Raw genomic sequence first — 21,391 nt, 5'->3', positions numbered from 1 at the left:
TTAAGATGGAGGTTTTTTCCTTTTCAGTTTTTAAACTTCCAGATTTCTGTTAATAGAGAATGATAATTTTTACTTTTCTACTTACTCTGCCTTTCCTTGTCTGTAGTGGAATGCTGAATGCTGCTGAAAGCTGAAGAAACTTTAGGTTCTTAACCGAATGGAAGAGCTGCCAGAGCCAATTTTTCCTTGCTGACCTGTTGGCATTGCTTTAATTGCACGTAAGGTAAGTGTGTGTCTGTGTGTGTGTAGTAGGTAGTTCAGAGCAGAAGTCTGTTTGCTGATCCATGTGCTTTCTGTCTGGAGTGCTGGCTGTCACAATCAGATTTTGTGGTGTGGAAACCTATCCTATGAAAGGTAGGCTTGAGACTCCAGTCTTGTATCAGATGCCTGATGGGGTCTTCAGTAGCACTCAGCTGCATTCAGACACCGTGGGCTCTGGAGCATCCTGTCAATGTTTTGTGTTTCAGTTTGTTTGTGGTCACACCTGTGCAGTGTAACTATTGTGCAATATTCCCGTGGCAATCACAGTGATTGCTTACATGTGAAAAGAATATACAGCAGTTATCAGAGGTACTTTAGCTGCCTTTTAGTGTCAGGTAACTTCTGGAGAACAATAAATGGTGCTAAGGTTTCAGATTATTGTGACCTACATACCCTGTAAGTCAGAGGTAGGTTACCAGTGTCACATTGAGAATCCAACAGCCTGTACTCTGGGATTTTCTTGAGTTGGCAAGACTCCTCTTTTTTTAATTTTTGTTTCAGAATCTCTCCACATTATTTGGCTTATGGAATATGAAATAATTGAAATGCTTGTCATCTGAAGAATGTACGTTTTCTTTTTATCTCCTGACTCTTAACAGGTACAATGTAGGATACAAAAAGGGTTGAAGGAGGAAACACTAGTATTCTCTAGCTGAGCTTAAAACTTGAGCACAGAAACTATAGAAAATCTTTTACAACAAAAGCTGAATAAGGGGCAGAGGTCCTAGACTTTGGCTTATCATTGGATCACCTTACTTTATCTTAACTCTGCAGTGAAACTAGTTAGCTAACAGATGAAAATTCAGATAAGTCTTTTCCCCACCCTCATCTACAAGCATGAATATAATTTGTTTCTTGATGCAACATTGTACATGTGCTTTGTTTTGTTAGATAAGCTGTTTTACAATGTGAAAAGGGCTGAACACTTATGAGTCACCTCCCCAAGAGATGCTTATTCTCAGTTTGCAAAACGGGCTGATGAGAGAGCATGAAAGGGGGGTGTGGTTTTCATAGCCTGAATGTTTCATAGAAGAGTTGGCATCATTTGGGGAGGAGATGTGGGTGTTAATTGCGAGATTGTCATAAGGAAGCTGTGTACAGAAGAGAAGCCCAAGCTAGTTAGGGAGAGAGCCTGATGTGTGGGTGTGAAATGAGACTGAGATTAGTACAGACAAGTTTGAATTCACAGAAAACCTGACAGTGTGTTTGGTTCCCCGAGCTGTGTTTGTTGTATCAGGTGGAGCATTTATACCAAGCAGTCAACATCAGAAAGGGAAAGATATATGAAATGATACTTCATAATGACCACTAGTTTGTTCCTGGTTTTTATATACCCAGGTGTTCTTTCAAATTGATTAGAAAAAATAAAAATAGCTGGTCGATTATAATTAAATATTAACATTCTGGTAAACTCTTGTGCCTTGTTTGGTTGTGGTTTTTTTTGTGGGTTGGTTTTTTTTTTTTTTTTTTTTTTTTTTTTTTGTTTGAACCACCAAACACTTGCTTTATGGAAATGAGCTCCATCTCTCAGCAGCCTTTCATGTAGCATGTGTCTGGTCTTATCCTCCCCTGTAGTGCTTCCACCTCTTTTTTGATGCAGTTTGTTGCAATTCTTGATGCTGATGGGAGACTGTTTTGTCAAGTGGGAGGCAAGGATTTTGTTCTTGATCTCATCCTAACCTGCGCTGCTCTATAAGGATTAGGGAGGCGTCTGGTTTCTCTGTAGTAGCTTACAAAAGGTCCCAAAGTATCATATCAAAGTGTGTTTAGGAAACTGAAGGGTTGTAGTCTGATGCTTGCCAAATATTCAGTATGTTACTGTTTCCACTCTCTGGATGAATTGGCAACTCTAACAGTGTTGCAAACCTGTTTTATTAAACCTAGATCATTAGAATGTTTTGGAATATCAAGCCTTGTCTAAAAGCTCACCTAGCAGGATGTCTGGAAGGACTGCGTGTTCCCAAGACTAATGGCACCTTATCCAAAATTTATTGAGTATAAGCTTTTACATGTACTGACCTACAGCTAATCCATGATTCTGTGGCTGTATGGAAGCAGCTTTGGTTGCCAAAATGATATTTGTGAATCAGTTGCTGTAGGTAAGAGTTCTTCAGTTGGTTTGTAGCATTAGAATAATAACCTTGCACAATAAGGACAAGTCTATTTCCTTCTCCAGTGAGAAAACTAAAGAACAGCAATTGTTAATTTAAACTGGAGTCTGGTCTTAATCTATAACTTTATTTCTAGCAGTGTAAAGCTTTCAGTTGACTGTTTCTTCTTTCCCTGACTTAAAATCTAGTTATGCTAATGGAAAGGCAATACAGTCACTGATGGCAGGAAGTGACATGAACCAACACAATGATGTGGAGTCTTTCTCTAGTTCTCATTTCTTCCTGTTCTATGTTTGTGTAACTCGTCAATTTTACTAATATGTTTGAATTCCCGTTGGTTTCGCTAACAGCAGTAATGAAAAAACCCCTAATTCCTTAATACAAGAGCTTCAGTATCTAGTCTAAGGTTGTTAAGTGTCTGTGGTTACCAGTTCTAGTCCATACTGGTATTAAATCCTAGTGGTTTTTATTGGAAAATATTAATGCATCTGGAGCAAATATGTTTCCATATATTTTTGTTTTCAATTAAACTTTTCTAAGTAAGACTTGAATAGATTCAAGTTGGAATTTCAGAAGGACAAAAGACACAAAGTGGAAAAGATTCCATTAGTGTATATGCAGTACATTAGGATCACTCTTCCTTTCAGCTGTATTCTTTCTGCGTTGTGATGTGGGGGTTATTTGTTTGTGGTTTTTTGTTGCTTTTTTTTCTCCTGGTGTCAGTTTGTAGAGTTTTGAGTTTGTTCTTATTGTAAAAATAGTGAAGACTCAGACTTGTGAGGAGGAAAATGTCTTTTACATTCAGCAGTGAGTTTGATCTTAAATGCAAGCCAGTAAAAACTTGGTTACTGACAGTTATCTGAAATTAATATTCTAGGGAAAGATCCCATTTTACTGATGTAGGTAATTTTTAAACTGCCTTGAATTTCACAAAATGTTAATATTAATAGCAAATAGCTATTACTTGATTTTACTCTTTCCTAGGATTCCTTGGACCAGTTGCAGGCTACTTCACATGGCCTTCGTGAGGAATCAGTGATGTTCTATAAATAATTCAAATGGTTCTGATTTCTAATCTTTCATCGCTATACACTAGCATACAAATCTGCTCTCCCTGTGATGCTGAGGGAGAGGTCTGTAGAGGACGCATCCACCTGGCAATTCACAGAATATAAAGATGTATATATGGCTTTCATAATGTATAAGGTGTTTTTTCTTTCTCAGCTCAAGATAAACAAGGAAAAAACGTGTATGTTTGTGTATGTATCGCACAATGTGAGCTATTCCTTGTAAAATTCCAGGGTATGTCATAAAGAATGTTTTGTCCAACCATCTTGATTTACTTGTCGTTGCTTGTGTCTTGAGTTTAATTAGATAAATATGTATTTTGCCCTGAAGAACTAAGCACAGTGCAGGGAAGTTAGCAGTGGGTAATGGTGGATAGAGGCCACTGGCATGAGGAAATGGGAAGGCAGGACTGGTTTTCTGATCATAGTGACAACTGGTTTTCTTAGCTTTGGTCTCATGGAAATAAACATAGTAAGTAGGTATTGTTCCAGAATTGGCTACACCTTAGTACTAAATCACTGTAAATCATCCTTGGCAGCAGCCCTGTAAAACCTAGAGGAATATGTAACCAGACTGAATAAAGCAGATTTGGTTAATGTGATGTTAGAAATTCAGAGATTTCATGACAGACATAAAGAAACCACAAAAAGCAAACCAGGAAAAAAGTGATCTTGTTTTTCATAATAAAATGGATTATTATCAACATAGTGGTTTTACATTTAATTTGGAGGAAAAGCCCACCATTGTGGTGACAGCTATCTTAGAAGGAAAAAGATCAATAACAAATAAGACTGCAGAACAAAGTTTTGAAGGATCAAATTCTCAGTTGGCACATGTTTTCCTGTACGTTCTTTAGATCCCAGTATTTTTTAAGACAAAGAGGGTTTTCAGGTAAAGCTAGCGTGGATTAGTTACATTGTTTTAAAGTATGCATTATTGTTTCAAAATATAAACTTGGAATAAATGAAAAAGAAGAAGAGTAATATATAGTGTTAATATATAGACCTGCTGGAATGGATTGAATTGGAAGGCTAAATGTTCATTAGATTTTGATTTGGTTTTGCAGTGCTGGAATCTGTTGGGTTGAACAGAGACATATCCTAGAAACCTCTCTGTAAGTGTTGTCAGACAAGCTGCTTGTTCATGAGTCAAGCTATGGAGATGTTTGGTGTATTTGTTGTATATGGAGCAATGGGGATCACCGGGGGGTTTGAAGCTGAGCTGTCCTCGGAGTAGGAATTGATGGGAGAGAAGGGGGCAGGAGACCATGTGCATGGTCCAGGTGTGTGGCAGGGTCCCTGGCCGTGTGCAACCCATGGTCTTATTTACTAGTCTTTCCATTCTATAAATTCAGTGTGTTTTGTCTTTTTCTTTCAAAATTGTTTTAAAAATCATCAGTGCTTTTGGTAGCTCTTATGGCCTGTAACAATGAGTTCCATAATTTGTGCCAAATTATTACTTGTGCAGAAACAGAGATGAGAAGAAGACCTATCCAGTGGGAGGAGAATGCAAGATCCAAGTTCTAAATCATGTATCACACACTAATTTTAATTTGTTAAGGACTCTGCGTATTGTGTATTTCAGACCTACAAAAGTATTTTGTCATTCAACTTTCTGGATTCACCAGAATTTTTTAAAACTCTGGTTTGCTTCAAATAGAATTGGATTAATGAAAAACTGATCTGTCACCTACTGCAAGTGTGCAGTTGGGCTTTTTGGAGTGTTTGTGGCCTTTGTTTCATATTAAGTTCAATGTTGTGAAGTGCACATTGAGTATTTCTGTTGTATGTCTTTTAAAACAAGGATTTGTACCCTATAAGTATAATATTATTGAAAAGGAAAATTGGATAAACCTTTTTGCTGTCCAGATTAGATTAATGAGATTTTCTGGCAGTGTTTGAGATTTAAAGTGAAGAAATTGGGTGAGAGTAAAGTAATTGATTCCATTGCCATGTGCATGGAAAGTTTGCAAAATACAAGCTAAGCAGAATACTGGTTTCGTCCTACTTTGTGGTTCTGTTAACTAAAATAAACTGTAGCTTATCTTAACCAGCAAAGTGGAAGTGATTTTTTAAATATAATGCGTTCCTGAAGGACATTGCTTATTGAAACTAGCATGTAGTTTGCAGTGTGATTTATTGTAGTATTCTTTTTATGTCCATTCAACTTGAAAGCTTCCTCTTTCTTCCAGTGAAGTGCTTCAGTGCATTTTACACACAGGCTGTTCTGTTGTAGTCTGTTTCATGTATTGCAAAGGTGTGCAGCTGACTACTAGTCTCATTTGAAGATTTGATTTTTTGCAGCTTGCACAGAAACTGCTTTATGAAACACATGGGGTCTTTGCCTCTCTGCTAGTAGGAACATAATGTTCAAGAGGAAGGGAAAGTCTCTCACTGTATTCTAGGTGTGGCACAGTCAGTGTGTGACTTTATGTGAATGTCTTTGCTCGAATCTTTTGCTAAGAGGAAGTCTTTGGTAACTATGCTACCACAGAAGGAGGCTAACCTGAAATGATATTGAAACTTTGACCAAAAGTGTTCTTCTAGATAAAATTCCTGTAACTTGTTGACTTGATTGGCACTACTCTGGGATTTACTTTACCAACATCAATATTTTGTTTCAGTGAAGAGCTGATGGTGTTAGTCAGTTTAATCATTATATCAATTAAAATCCGAGTGCTTTCTGAAGCAGTTTGTGATGCTTCAGATATAAAAAAGGATACTAGAAACTAACTTTGGTCTGAGTACCACTTAATATTGATTTTGTTCAACAGCTTTTTTTTTCACTTTATAGCTGTTGTTCACACTTAATGGCTACCTACTTACGGCATGTAACAACATAATTTAAAAAAACCCTACCCCTCAACCCTATCTCAGGATGCTGATATTTAATCAGTTTTGCTGATTGTTTTTACCTCCTAATGAGCTTTGATTGAGTTGAGAGTTTGTTCTCTCTGTGTGTTGAAATTACGTAGCTGATCTGTAAAATATTGTGGATTCTCAAGTGACTTATGCAAAGTATTCTTTCTACACACCAGCAGCGAAGTATTACTGTTGTAGGAAGTGCTGGAGAGAGAGACCTTCATTTCAGCCTCATGATGTAATTGTTCAGGTGCACTCTTGAGCAACCATTTGGAACTGAAAAGGTGAATCTTTTAGTGGCTTTTATAGTCGAGTTTTTACGTGTGAGTTCAGTAACTTTAATATTTAAGTTGCAGTACAGTCATTAAAGATCTAATTACTTACCTTCCAATTTAGAAAGCAGACTCCTAAAACACTCTGACTATAATCTCATTCTATAGGTGGTTCTAGTGAGTAAGTAGGCTGCAATGTGATACTGGGCAAAAAGTGTGGACTGAAAGTTCACTGCTTTGGAAATGGCATAGTATCTTCAGTGAATGTAACAGAGTATTAAAAAGATGGAGCCTCATCAATTTATGAAGGATTATAGATTAAAATAACAGATGAGGGGGATTTGATAACTAAGGAAATATTTTCAGTTCCAAGTCCTGGTGGAGGTCACAACACAGGGAAAATCTTCTAAAAGCCAAAGAAGTTGAAGTATTTTTCTTCTGAAAACCTCTTAGAAACTTCAGCATAAATTTTTGCTATTTATGAATGGCAAGGCAGAAACGTCATTTTGCTGGGTTTAAGGAAGTAACGCTAGGCATCATTCCAGGAGCAAGTCAGAAAAGTATTATGCCTTAGAGGAACACTTATTTTCCTGCTCCTCCTCTTATTTTAAGGCTGCAACATTTTCTGTCTGTTTTCCTTTTCAAAACTGTGTCAGCTGTACACCAAAGTGCATTTTAAGGTGGGAGCTAGTCTACTGACTGGTGCCATAGTAGATACGTTTTGGAATTGTTTCCCTCTGTGCCAAGGAACTTTGGGGGGGGGGATAGAATAGATAGGGAGTTGCTTTCTCCATGATTATTTTTCTTTTTGGCCTGGTAGGGACAGGCACAGTCCTACTTTTAGCTACTGGGGTGGATGAAATGCCAGGAGATCTGCTGACCTCTAAGGGTCATGTTTAGCTTGGAATTGGCTCAATGCGGAGTTGAAGGTTTAATTTTGGGGAAATAAAACAGGAAAGCAATCTTTGAGAAACCAGAACACTTTAAATTCCAGAGGAAAGGATGTGAAAAGTTTACTCTAGAAAAATCAGGATCTTCTATTGATTTATTCTCCAAAAAAGATTAATCTCTGGGAGTGTTTTCCTTAGTGGTAATATTCAGTATATCTTATTGATTCTTGTCCAGTTCTGCAAGTGTTTGATATAATGTTTCCTTACATCTCCTTTATCGGTTTGTGTCCCTTCCTAGAGGTACTGTGGCTACTAGGGCAGACAATATTGCTCTTCCATTGGTCAGTTCAGAATTAGATGAGACCTGGAGTCTGGTGGTTCTGGTGACATGTTGAACATGTTTGCTGCTAGCAAGTTTGAATTATTCTAATGTTATTGCAGAAGAACTAACACGGCATTAATTACTGTCTCTAAGTCTTCAGAGTCTGACTTGGTGACTCTAAATATGCAGTTATGGTAATAAAAATCGGAATAATTCTGAGAGCAGCAGAGGTGGTGGATTCTCTGTCCAGGGTGGAAGCTCCTTAGCCTCCCCAGGTTCTGTTCTCAGTTTGCAGTGATGTGGGCTTACTCCCTTCTGTCTTACTCTTGGAGCTGTTGCTGAACTGGCTTGTTTGTGAACTGAGCAGGGGCTGCAGTGTGAGTGTGCCAGGGATGTGGGACATGGGATAGGACCTCTCTTGTGTGAGCCATGAACTGTTCAGCTGCTTCACCACAGCTTTTTGAACAATGCTTTTAGTAAAATACCTATCGGGGATTCTCTAGGTAACTGTTTTGCCCTAGAAGGATACAACTGAAACTAAGATGAATTGCTAATCTCCGAGTATTAAAATTCATAGCCTAGAAAGCTTTGTTGCCTCTTAAAGTTCAAGACCATGAACGCAACAGCATTCTGTTTTCCTTTCATTGGTGTAAATCTACCTTCATTTCACTGAAAGTCAGCCTAGCATGCAGCTGGAAAGAAAAATTCAAGCTATTTTATGAGATGCAGTTGAAGAAATCCAGCGAGACAAACTAAGATAAATGGACATGTGGGAAGCAACTACAGTCAAAGTGAGTAATATGCTGCATTTTGAGAAATACATACAGTTAGCAGGGTAAGAATAAAGTACTTGCACAGAGTAGGCCAGTTGCCTAGAGCTGGGTATCCAACAATAGTTAATTTGGGAGATGAAGTTACTGTCCCATTGCATTGCTTTCCTAAAAGAAATGAGGTAAAATTGGTCTGGCACTTTTGAAAGGCAAGGCAGCAGCTGAATCGGTATCATGAGTGACCCTGTTCAGAACTTGTGGCTTTTCCTGAAACACTTCCTGAGTGTGGAGGGGGGGACAAAACAAAAAAACCCTCAACTAAACAGTAAAAAACCACCTCAAACAAACAAAAAGCAAAAGCAAACCAAAACCAACAAATCAGGAATAGAATTACTTATTCTTTTTTATGAATGCTTTGTTTTTTTCTATTACTATGGAAATTTTTTTAGTGTTTGTGTGATTATCTTACAAATATGTACTCCAGAGAAACATCTGAACCATTATAGGGCAGTGAATCTTACATCTGTATCTTCTAAAATGCAAAGTGGGGAGGTCATGTAGGTGCAATTTTTAAAGTATGTGTTGTTCTTTTTGTATTGCCTGGCATGTTACTAATAATGACGATATGCTCTGTCAGCATGTTTCCTTTGCCATATCACTATTAGCTTCCGCAGAATTTCTTAAGTGTTGTGAAACAATATGGGCTTTGAATCTAATTGAGACAAGCTTAGTGCTGGATACTTCTGGAGGACATGGATCTCATTCCCCTTCTCCTGACAAATTAGAAAATTGGTGTTGAGTGGTATTTTTTTACATCTTAGTTTTTAAACCTGTGTGGTATATCATTTTAGTTGAGTCTCTTAATAAAATTTGATGTTGTAGCATACAAAAGCAGTAAGCATCTCATGATGTAGAATAATTGTCTTTAAATTTTCTATAGGGGAGTGGCTGGAACAACTGATCCCTGCAAGTGGGATTCCCGCTGATGTTCATCAAGTAAATGCAGGTCTGTTGTGGTTAAATATTTTAGTTGCCACAAGTTGACTCTGCATCCTTTCCTGACTCTGAGACCCTGACTCCTGCACAGTATTAGCACAATGGTGCTCCCAGAAAAGTAATCTGTCCCCAGGGCTGTGCTGTGTTTGTCTATGGAATACAGGTAATTACTTTCTTGCTCACAGGCTTATGTTTATATTCAATGTACCCTTTAAGTTGCTTGTACTCCTTAGTGTCAACTATTTTGCATCTATCACCATTCTATTTCCATTCACTTATTACCATTTATCTTCATGATGCATAGCATGTATAGATGACAAAAAGATTGAAAGTGTATCTTGGGTTTACAGAAAGAAATTAGTTTCTCATTTTGATAAAAATACCACTGACTTACTATGCTTATACTAGTATCTCTGTATATTTCAATTTTTTATTTTGGTTTCTTGCTTATTAACTTCGGTGAGAATCACTCACAGTCATCCTACCTGTATCTGGTATTCAAGGACTTATGCCCTTTTCATTAAACTGCATACATGATTTTGACTTGTGGATAATAGAAAGTGAAAGGTGAAATGAAATGGCTACAGAGTTTTTAAAACTGAATAATTCCCCAACCAAGTTATGCAGTTACTTCAAGTGAAAAATTAACAACCTACTGTGCTTGGCATTTTAATAGTGGTCCCATGTCTGGGGGTTTTGTTTGTTTATTTGCTTTTTATTCTGTGGGGGATTTCTTTTTCAATGTTTTGGCACAAAGAATCAAGGACATTTATGGTGTAAGGTTTATTTAATGCATATGTAATTGTTCAGGGGTTTTTTTAATAGAAAGATGTCTGCATCTCAAACTGCAGTTTTTATGTTCAGGTTGTAGATAGGGAGGTCTTTATATGCTTCTTTCTTTGAGCATGAATTTAGATATACCTGTTCAGTAAATCTGCCTGTGTATTAAGTACGCAGCAGCTCAGCTCCTGGCAGCAATGTGCATTGGCGTGGGTGTCTATTACTCTGTGTGTGCAGGGTGGTGGTAGGGTTTTGAACACTGCTGTACAGTACAGAGGAGGCTGATTAGTGTTTTAATCACTGTAAGTCATATAAATCTATCTTTGGGGTTCCATTTTTGGTTTTCTTTCCTTCTTGCCATCACTTTTTGCCTGGGGGAAAAAAAAATAAATTTGATTTTGTTTTCTGCATTGATCCTGTTTGCGAAGTCTGGATGGGAAGTTTCTGTCAGAGGACACAGCAGTGATACTTCTTCATTGGGGAGGCTGGAGGGAAGGCGAAAGGGGCAAAGTTCATTGCACTAGGGAGTTTGAGTTATTGTGGTATGCAGAGTGGGAAAAGACTGTATTCCTTGTAAAGTCCTGAGCTTGAGGGAGTAATACTAAGCTATGCTCTACCTCTTCAGTCTCCCTGCTGTGTATAAAAGCAGCTGACAGGGTGAGAGAGGCCACTGGCTGAGCTAACCCGGACAAAGGTTTCCATTCCCATCCTGGCTAAGAAGGAGAGGAGAATGTGGAAGTAATTTTTTGGGGTTTCTAGTAAAAATAAAAACAGGTCTCAGTCCCCAGCTATAGAGAGTCTTTTCTGTGGTTGTTTCCTGTGGATTTTGAAAAGTCATTTTAACACATGGGATGTTCTTACAAGCCATATTTACCCAGATACTGCAACACCTCAGAAACAAACAAAACCTTGGTATCAGCTCTTAACTCTGATTTGTATGAAGTTACTTGGTTCTTTGACAAAGTGTTCTGCAGATCTAGGATTTTTGTGCTGTGCTGGTTTGGGCTCAGGTAGAGTTAGTTTTCTACTCAGTGACGAGTAGGAGGTTGTGTTTTGGATTTGTGCTGGACACTCTGTGTAACAGTGATGTTTTCGTTATTGTTGAGCAGGACTTACAGCCAAGGCCTTTTCTGCTTTTTGTGCTGCCCTGTTGGTGAGGGGTCATAATCTAGCAACATGCAGAAACATGGACCTAGTTTGTGAATGGTATCACATCTCATACATGAAGGACTCCTGTGGAGCTAAGTGCTTTGTGTTGCTACTACTTGAATTGTTCTGTAGAAAACAGTTTGGATTCAGTTATAGTGATGCTGAGCCAAACCTAAAGAAATCCAGCCACTCTTTCTGTGTTCCGTTGCTTTTTGGGTTCATCTACTCACTTTTGGCTTGAAAACAAAACACGGGGTTTGTGTTTAGAATTAATTGTGGTTTAGGTAGGAGGATTGACTTTCCTAGTGTTCTCAGTTATAAGCTTGAAAGATTCAAGTTGCAAGAAAAAATTCAGCCTAAGTGGATTTAAAGGTTAGTGTTTGGATACCTCTATTAATTGCTTAGTGTTTCTTATCTAGAATTGTCAAGGCTTATCTCAGCCACTTTAGCTGAATGCTCAATTGTCATAGAATCATTTCAAGTATTAGTGCACATTTTAAATTATTTCAACAACTAAGCAGATATCCCCCCTGGCTCCATTACGAATGTGCTTTAAGGTGCTGAATACTTGAAGGTGACTTCCTGTTTCCAGCTTGCACTTCATCAGCAAGGTGATTTGTAACATGTAAATGTAATTGATAGCTCTGCCTGGAATCTGGAGGCTTTGCATAATTCTATTCCTTACTGCTAATTAGTCTGCTAGTCAGTTGCTTCTTATATGATCCTTTATATTTTGACAGTCCTAAGAGCAATATTCATCTTTCACAGACACTTCTCTGAAACCAGCATTCTTCTGTTAAATTCACAATCTCAAGTGAGATACAGAGGGAAGACTCCAAACAGAGGTTCACAACCTAAATACTTTTGGCAGATGACCTGCCCTCTGTGAGCAGTAAACCTTTTGGTGTTCTTCATCACACTTGTGCTCTCCAGCACCAATATTTGAGGTGCCCTCACTGGTCTCGCTATTGGGTTCCATGAGGTTGCTTTCTAAAACTGCATTCAAAGCCAGGTCCTATTCTCTGTACTTTCCAGACATGCTGTGGAGGATGAAATCAGTTCTTGAACAATTCTTAATTAAAGTAACTTGCTTAAGAAAAGCAGACTCTTCTTATTTAAGCAGTGTTCTCTCTGGAGAAGAGCATGTTCCAAACACTACGTTATTTTGAAAATTCTGTCTGTGAAGATCAAATTCTGCATGAGTCTCTGTTACAGTAATCTATTGGTTTGAGATTTGTTTTGATTATTGCTAGTGCCATGAAAATGCCTTTAAGTAGGACTTTATGGCGTTTCAGTGCTAATGAATAGTAAGAGATAAATGTATGCCTGACTTACTGTCATAAAAATGTAGTAGAAGAAATTATTTAAAGCTTTCTCTTGCATTGACATACTGTAAATTGAGTCTATGAAGATCTAAAAAAATCAGAGAGAATAGAAGTTGGTTAGAGCTGGGCTGGGTTAATTTTGTGCCTGGATCTTTGTGCTATGCTTCTTAGGTGGTTTCTTTGTTGTTTTGAGTTCAGAGAGAAATGTGAAAAAAACCATTATTAGTGTCCAACAAAAGAAGGGGCTATAGCTGATAAAAATTAGAAGAAATCCATCTGGTTCCAAGAGTTGACCTGAGCTGTCCTTTGTTGTCTCCGTCACTGATTCTGCCATTGCATGTGATGAGGGGAAAATATCTATAGTGCAGGAAGAGCTTGAGGTTTCCAAAAGCTTTAACTCAGGATGAGAATAGAGGCTTCCACAAACCACTCAGATCCCTGCCATCATCTACTGCTTGAGGAAGTGGCATACCATCATCCAAAGTATTGCACCTCTCTCCTCACCATAAATCTGTCCACTGTTGAAGAACAACCATGATCTGAGGATGTGTTATAGTTGTTTCTGTTTTCTGTGCACTAGCTCTTGCAACCCCACAGTGCAGGACAATGCAACATGCATATTAAACAAGTTACTGACTATCCCAAAAATGTGGCTTGGGGCATAACTCAAATCTCAGTTTGTTCTGGTCATCTTATTGACATAAGGTGCCTTATGTCCTGTGAGATTATTGTTTGTGCTGCTTTGCACAGGGATGCAGATGTGAGCATGTTTTTTAGATGAAGATTTTCAAGGTGTGTTGTTCTGCTTCAGGCTGGAGCCTTTCTCTATACCTCTCTGCCTTTTTTTTTTTTTTTTTTTGTGAATACTGGTGCTGTTGTTTCTTTCTTAGCAATAAATATGGCTGTCTAACATTCAGTTTTTCAGCACATACTCTGCTCTTAATGAATGTGATCATTTACACAGTGTCACTGTAGTATTGGCATGCTAAATAATTTAGAGAGCTGTGGCAGGTAGATAGCTCTGTGGTGTCTATGTTACTATGGCAATACATTTGCTTAATGTAAATATTAGTCATTCTGACCCTATGAATCTCAGAGCTTCTGACATTATTAGCTGTGTCTGGGAGGTGGGGGTCTGCATATCTGAAAGAAAAGTTGTTCTGGCAATATTAATAGTTTAAAGATTACTTTCTTTTTCATAATTTCTTCTGCTTTGTGACCGAGCTGCGTAATCTATTGATTATAATGAACAGAGCAGAACATTTCTCCCATTTCTTTACCATGGTTGTAATGCAGCTCTGTTATAAAGAAATCTATAACTGTATTCTGATCCTCCAAAAATTCAGCTGACTAAAATGATAGGAAATAAGATCTTGAGGTCCACCAACTTTGCTCCTGATCACACAGTCAAACTTGGACGAAAAATTTTGAGGGTATTAGACTGAGTTTGCTGACTCGAAGAAGAAACTGAACCTATGAGGCTTTTCCATTCCTTCTGTGGATACCAGCAGGTATTACTTAAGAAACACCCAATTTGTCTGAAAATTAATGCAGAAACAATATGTTAATGAAGTTTGTTTCTTAAATAGTTTTTTAGATTTTTAAAGTCCATTTTAATGAACCATTTCCAGGGAAAATGAACTACCTTCTGCAAAATCTTCTCTTTACTGACAACTTATTCCTGATTGTATGAACTGTTCTTTGTTGTGATCTGGTAACACCTTTGAGGCAACAAATAGAAGTGCAAAAAGAATTAGATCACAGTTGATAGTCTGGGTAGAACCTCAGTCACTTCAAGCCGTGAATACTGAATATACACTGGTAGTATTTGTAACATTTAATGAACTTTCTGAAACCTCGATGTGTTAAACTGCTAAGCTTAAGATCAATTTTAAAAAGATTTGTCAGGAATGTGCTGTCCTTTCCCTGTGTTTAGAGTTGTCTCCACCTTTCCTGCCTAACATCTGTTATGCAGAAAAAGAAAGCATGGTAAGCAGTGAATGATATCTTTAATTATTTGTAGGGTGGATTATACTGGAGGTTTCTGTGTGCTGCAGTCAGACATCAGTGCTCAGCATCTATCTGTGTTTGGCCCATTATCTGTCAAAGAAGGAAATAATGTAAAAAACAGTAGTAGCCAAGCAAAGACTTCTGGTTTCTTTGAATTTCACAGAAGAGATTTTGCTGAACTTGTAAAAGTGTTTTTACTTTTTTCTGTCTCTGAGATGATAAAAGTTTTGCTGTCAGTGCTTGCACGTAAGGCAAAGCTCCTTACTGGACAAGAATACAAACTAGAGTTGTTAGTTGCCTTTCCATGGCACTGATGCTTCCAAATGCTAGTCTGGAAGTCAAGTTAACCTAGGAAAATTAATTATTTACCACATATCTTTTTCTGACAAGCCTGCCTGTGGGAATACTATGCTGTTGGCTGTCTCGTCTTTAAAAATATAGTATGCTTTAGGTGTATCTGTTGATTATAGATGCAGAGAAGTATTAAAACATTTAGACTCAGAATGCCTACCCAGTGTTAGCATGGTTGAAATAGTAATTGGGGGACCTTCTCTGATTATGCTTTTAGTAAACAAACTATACTCATAAAATGGCTTAGGAAAAGCCACATCCAGCACAGTGTATTGGAGGAAAAAGAGTGCAGAGACACTTTCTATTCTGTGGGAAGAAGCTGTATAGAACCTGCTCCTGTGGAATCAGGCTGGCAGGGTTTTCCCTTAGGGAAAGAGACTTGATGGTTCTGGCTTTTCCAAGTCACAAGTATCCATTTTCAGGACACATTTCTGTGAGGGTTACTTTGAGCCCTAAATACTCTTTTCTAGGTTTGGCTCTAGGACCTGATGTGTGCCAAAGGACTCACATGAAGAGCATGGCAGAGGGGACAGGGTGTGTATTCCCTTGGCGTAGTTTATACTAAATGGCTCTAATGGAGGCTCAGGTGGCTTGGTGAGCTTGAGGCATCTAGAATCTACTACTGAAGTAGACTGTGGGGTTTTTTTTGTTTTTGTTTTTTTGCCCAGCTGCAGCACAGGCTTGGGGATGTTGCACAGTACTCACAGCTTCCTGCAAGCAGGGATGCAGTAGAATGCACCACAGAAAGCCATATACCAAATCTTTTCCTTCTGACCTCCACAGCATTTGTTTGCTCCTACTGCTGAAATATGGCATGCCTGTATTTTAAAGCTGGGCTGAAGAAAGTGGAATGGCTTGTGTTACAAGCTAAATGTTCAAATTGGGTGATAAATTGAAAGGAACAAAAGTGTGTTCAAAAAAGCAGTTGCATTTAATGTTTCACACATGATTTGCTCAGCTAGTTTCTTTTACTGTCACAGTGCAAGTGCCTTTTCACTTTTCCCCACAGGAGAAAAAAATCTAATTGTTCTGTAGTGCCTTTTTTACTTGTGTAATGAATGTCTGGTTTTGAGTGTTACCTTACAAATAAAAAGTGGAGATTTTATCTGTAGGTTTTTTATGCTTTTTGTTGTCATTATTTATTTTCTACTTTGAAAAGGTAATGATGGCTGTTGTGCAGTCCTGTATATGACTCTCCTAGAGGAAGGAGAGCTGACACTACTCTTGTGTTGGGATGGGGAGATCCCAGAGTAATTGTGTATCTAAAGCTTATGCTGAGTGTAGATTGTTTTTGGACTGGCATGTGTGAGTCCTCACACTGGGTACTATCCATGGATAGCTGGCACTTAATTATCCCTTCGCATTTTATTTCCATTGCTGTCACAGGACAAATACATTGTGGAGATTAAAATGGAAATAATATTATGGCCCTTGTCCTCTTATGTGATCCTAAAAAATAATTGTTGTCCATTTAAGTGCATACATGGATGTGGCATAAAAATACATAGTAAGGTCTAAAGTGTATTTCCAGTATTGTTTCCAGTAAATGGAGGTGTTTTTATAGTTATATTTGTAGTTTTGGCTGGAGATGGTGAAAAAGGGGAGAAAAAACCAAGTAGTATGGCTTTTGTTGTTAATTCTGTTAGTATCTCGGTGCTTTCTTTTTCTGTTAAGGATTAGAGAGTATATGCCAAGTGTAATTTAATATACTGTAGATAAAAAAGTATATGTAACTTAATCCTTGCTGTTACTGCACTAAGACAGACTCTGTTGAAATCACAGTAATGAGCAATGTTTATGTTGATGTTTTATTGTTTGGAGAACATGGCTTTGGGTTCTCAGAAGGATCAGGAAAAAGGCACAGAAGGCTTGTGCTTTCTCACAGCATGACCTCAACAGGTGTTGATTTCCAGGTGCAGAACACTTAACTTCAGAGCAACAGTAATACTAAAGGATGTGATTCTAACATCCTGCTTGGTTATTATAGTTTAATGCCACTCAGCATTATAATTAGCTTTACTAGACATTAATAAGTGGGTTTAATATTCAAACCATGGTGTTGGAGTTAAGTGTGCCAATGAACCTTATCAGTGGAGCAAAAATGTAAATTTTAACTCATTTATCTCATTAGTCTTTAATAAGGCTGTGCTTCGCCAATCATGGCTGCATCATCTGCTGATTGTACCCTCTGATCTGCTAAGCAAAATAGCAGTCTAATAATAGCCAGACATTGCATGAAATTCTCCCACTGGTGTTCTGAAACACTTCATGTGTCTATTTTTTTTTCATTTAGGGGGCCTTGATTGTGTCTTATCTCTTCTGCATAATGCCAAAATATAGAAATGAAGGTAAGATGAGAATTCATTTCTCGTAGGCCCTGGATTTTGAAGTGTTTTGACAAGTAGGAGTTTGTGATGGGCTGTAAGTCTAAGTGTGTAGTCTAGAAGTCTAAGAGTGTGGTGCATAGGGATTCTGAGAGTTTTTGGGACAGGTAAACAGCCAGTCAGTCAACTGAATAATGTTGACTTTCTGCTTCAGTAATAATCAGAGCTCTCCTGATTTTTAGTGGCTGTGGCGCTTGTATTAAGGAAGAAACTGAGCTGAGTGATTTGCCTCAGGCCCATGTAAAAGGGATGAGAATTGGAGGAGAAAATAGTCTCGTGGCTTGAGCTCTTGTATGCAAGCAGTTACCACTGCAGCTCGTGATTGTTGTGTGTGCCCTGCGTGTCATTCAGAGCAAGTGAGAGGAAATTGAACACATTTGAAGTAATTGTTCTAGCAAATCCAGTTTTGATGCTTTTCCCCAGCAAGCTGCTCATATAGCAATGTGAGTCTAAAGAAACTTGTTCAATTCTTCTAGAAACTTTCAAGCTTTGAAGGTTTCTCAATAAATGTTGGTAAGATTCACTGACTGGGAGTGAGCAGGGTTGATTCTGGTGTCTGAAGCAACAAAACTCAGTCATTCCACTTGTAAGCTGATTTGGTTCGGGTTTGCTTCCATGTGGTCTTTTGTTTTGAAAAAATTATACTAGCATTCTCAGATTGAATTTTTTAATATTTGCATCTCTTTCTGTAGCAACATTAAAGCAGTATTTCAGGTACATATGGTCTGTCATGGCAGAATCTGTTTAAATGGTTGCTAGAGGTGCAAGGGGGAATCTCTTTTCTTACCATAGTGTGTTAAACTGATATTTAAACCTCTTGGTAGTGTGCTGAGGGATGCTAGAGCAGTGTATTTTAGTAGCAGCAACTACTGCTCAGAGGGACATAGCCTGTTGGCTACTTTTGGGGGTAAATGGACTATGCTAGTAGTCATCCTTCACAGTCCTGTGTTGTATTTTCTGTGTTGATCTTGGAGATGGTCAGATGGTAGGTAGATGTATTGTCACAGAGAAAACTCAGGTTTTTTTCCTGTTTAGAGAAAATCATGGATTCTCCCAGTCCTACTGAGTTAGAGGCTGGAGGGGCATTGTCATAACCCCATCTGTCCACATGGAATCCAGTGGTTTTCATTTTCAAGTGTTGGCAACTTTGAGGACTGATTCTTTCCAATTAGGCTGGTTGTTGTGGTATCCATAGTTGCGGCTGTATACGCCTTTGGTATTGGCACTCCTGAAGAGGCTTTCGTAGGATCATAGAATGGCTTGGTTTGGAAGGAACCTGAAAGATTATCCAGTTTCAGTCCTGCCACCATGGCTAGGGACATCTTTCACTAAACAAGGTTGCTCAGTGCCCCATCTAACTTGGCCTTGAATGCTTCAGGGATTGGGCTTCTTCAAGTTCTTTGGGCAACCTGTTTCGCTGTCTCACTACCCTCTGAGTAAAGAATTTCTTCCTAAAGAAAGCCTAATCTAAAGTCCTCCTCTTGTAGTTCAAAAACATTTCCCCTTGTCCTCTACATGTCTGTCCATGTAAAAAATTGCTCTACCTCCTTTTTGTAAGCCCCCTTAAGGTACTGGAGAGCTTTAGTGAAGTCTCCCTGGAGCCTTCTCTGTGCTGAACAACCCCAGCACTCTAAGCCTCTCTTTGTAGGAGAGGTGCTCCAGCCTTCAGGTCATCTTTATGGCCCTCCTCTGGACCTGCCCTAACAGGTCCACATCTTTCTTGTGCTGAGGACTGCAGACCTGGGTGCGGTGTGCCAGGTGTGGTCTCACGAGGGCAGGTTTTTCTGCTATCCTTCATTAATTTGTCATTAGTCATATACATTTGGTTTTGTGCTGACTTACTAGTAACACCATTTATTTTTAGTTAGTTTTTTCAGCACAGACACTTGGTTGTATGCAAATGCTTCATAAAGTCACTGAAGGGCTTCCTGAGACATTCTGTGACTCTCAGGACTGAGGATAATGTGTTTCAGAGTAAAAGTCTGTTTGAAAACCTCAGGGATGTCTGAGCTGCCTGACAGTTCTGAAACATCAGGAAAGGGCTTTACTGCAGTGGCTGTGACATGAATTACTGTGCAAGTGTGATGTTGTCTGTGGGGCGAGGTGACGATATAACAGAACAGAGATGGCAGTGTACGTGGTGACAGTAGAAATACTGTGAATTTTGTTTTAGCAGAGGGATAGTTGGTGAATGATGTAACAGTTTTGCACATTCTGAAGTACTTTCATAACTGATGCATCAAAACAAAAAATTGATTTGACATATGCTTTCTACAATTCAGAAGCTGGAAAAATAATCATAAATTTTTTAATTCAGTGTCAAGAACCATGTCCTGAGGAATGAAGTCAGAGGTCTCACTTCCAAATGTGCTGAGGTTACAGCTGGCAGCTGTTCAAGGTCTGTGCATACAGACTGACTTTCTTGTGCCTCTGTGAACTGCTTCTGTCTCCAGCTTGGGAGCTCTCTGAGGGCTGGTGTGTCAGATCTGACTGTGGGATACTGTAGCTTCTGCAGCTCTGGCAGCCTTACAGGGAAGGACAGACGTGTAAGTGGAGGTGAGAAGCTGTAGAGCTCCCCAAGACATACACAGACACTCCCCACTGTCAGAACTGTGCAGGCAGGAATGAACAACCTGGTGAGGGGTGGAACCTGTGCTTTCCCACGCTGCTGGAAGCCTCCATAGGTGTTACAGAACTAGATGGGAGAGGCTGTGGTTTGACTTTCGGTTGTCGATGCTGAGAGGCATTCCTGCCAGGGCTGACATCCAGCTCTCTTATTTACTAGGCTTTCAGTATTGGTCATTTCAAGTGTTAAAAAGCTTAAATATTAATTAGATTTAATTTTTACTTGAATCTGATACTTGCTTCACCTTTTAGTAGATACATTTGCGAGGTTCTGTGTTTTTCAGAGCACTCCTTTTATAAGATGAATAGTTTTCATTTGCAATTTGTTAGGTTATTTGCCTTCTTTTACTCTCCAGGGTGTGACAGTTGCTAGTTTATCTGCATTCCTTCCTAGAGTAGAAAGACACCTGTATTTTTGTTCATGTTTTCTCAAAGGTTCAAAGGCAAGATTGAAAAAAAAAATTATACAGAATTGTTATCAAAGTGTCAGATTACATCCGTTTTTTATTTTTTTAATAAATTGTTTCTCTGATTGTTTATCAGTTTCTTTCTTTTCCATGCTGGCAACATGTCTGAGTCAGGTGTTGTACAGACTATATATGTTTCATTTTTGACCAGTGCAGTCATATGTTTCATTATCCAGGGAAAGGCATTCACAGGAATGGGAGATGCTGTAATGATATTCAATTTTCAGTTACAGAAGACTAGGTGGTGTAAGAGTGTAAAATATTTTCATAGTAGAGTAGCCTTATGTTAGGAGATCAGAGATGCAGAATTAATTTGCACTCTGCATAATGGAAAACTTAACACTGTGTACATGACACAAATTATTTTATTCCTGGGAGAGCTGGAGAAGCTTCAAGGGAAAAACATCTACCACCTGTATAAAATGCAATGTAACCAAATAGAAATAGAAATATAAATAACATGTAGATTTTTCTTTGATCTGGCTTTTTATGCAGTAAACATCATGAAAGTGCCAACACTCAATTTTGGATTTTTTTGTTTGTTACCATATGTATTAAAAGCAAAACACTTAACCTACATATAGAAAGCTATAGTCTGCCAAAGTCCACCCAACATGCAAATCTGTACTAATACTTTTAAGTAAGAGTGTCACTGCAGGGGCCAAGGTTGTTTTTCCATGGAACTGTGCTCAGAGATATGTTATTTTATTGAGGTTCTTGACTTCATTATAGGAATTAATATAACATGA

The 21,391-nt window shown here is 38.5% G+C and overlaps 1 protein-coding gene across 4 annotated transcripts in view; it reads left to right on the top strand.

Annotated features, from left to right (window-relative positions):
• The window catches only part of FHIP1A (FHF complex subunit HOOK interacting protein 1A), an 81,516-nt gene that overhangs the window by 14,548 nt on the left and 45,577 nt on the right, over nt 1-21,391 (top strand). For 2 of the 4 annotated variants that reach the window (XM_066186148.1, XM_066186149.1), the window contains exon 2: nt 107-223. The exons of 1 other annotated variant lie outside the window; for it this stretch is intronic. The gene's annotated coding sequence lies outside the window, so the exon portion shown is untranslated. Of the gene's footprint in view, nt 1-106; nt 224-9,678; nt 9,715-21,391 lie in introns of those variants that run through there. One more of the 4 variants, XM_066186150.1, reaches the window with a different exon arrangement.

This window comes from Chamaea fasciata, unplaced genomic scaffold (genome assembly GCF_029207755.1).
Source record: "Chamaea fasciata isolate MVZ Bird 193981 ecotype frontalis unplaced genomic scaffold, bChaFas1.0.hap1 SCAF_6, whole genome shotgun sequence".
In the NCBI taxonomy this organism is placed as follows: Eukaryota; Metazoa; Chordata; class Aves; order Passeriformes; family Sylviidae; genus Chamaea; species Chamaea fasciata.
The sequence above is the reverse complement of the archived record's forward strand: the minus strand, read 5'-3'. Positions and strand labels throughout refer to the sequence as shown.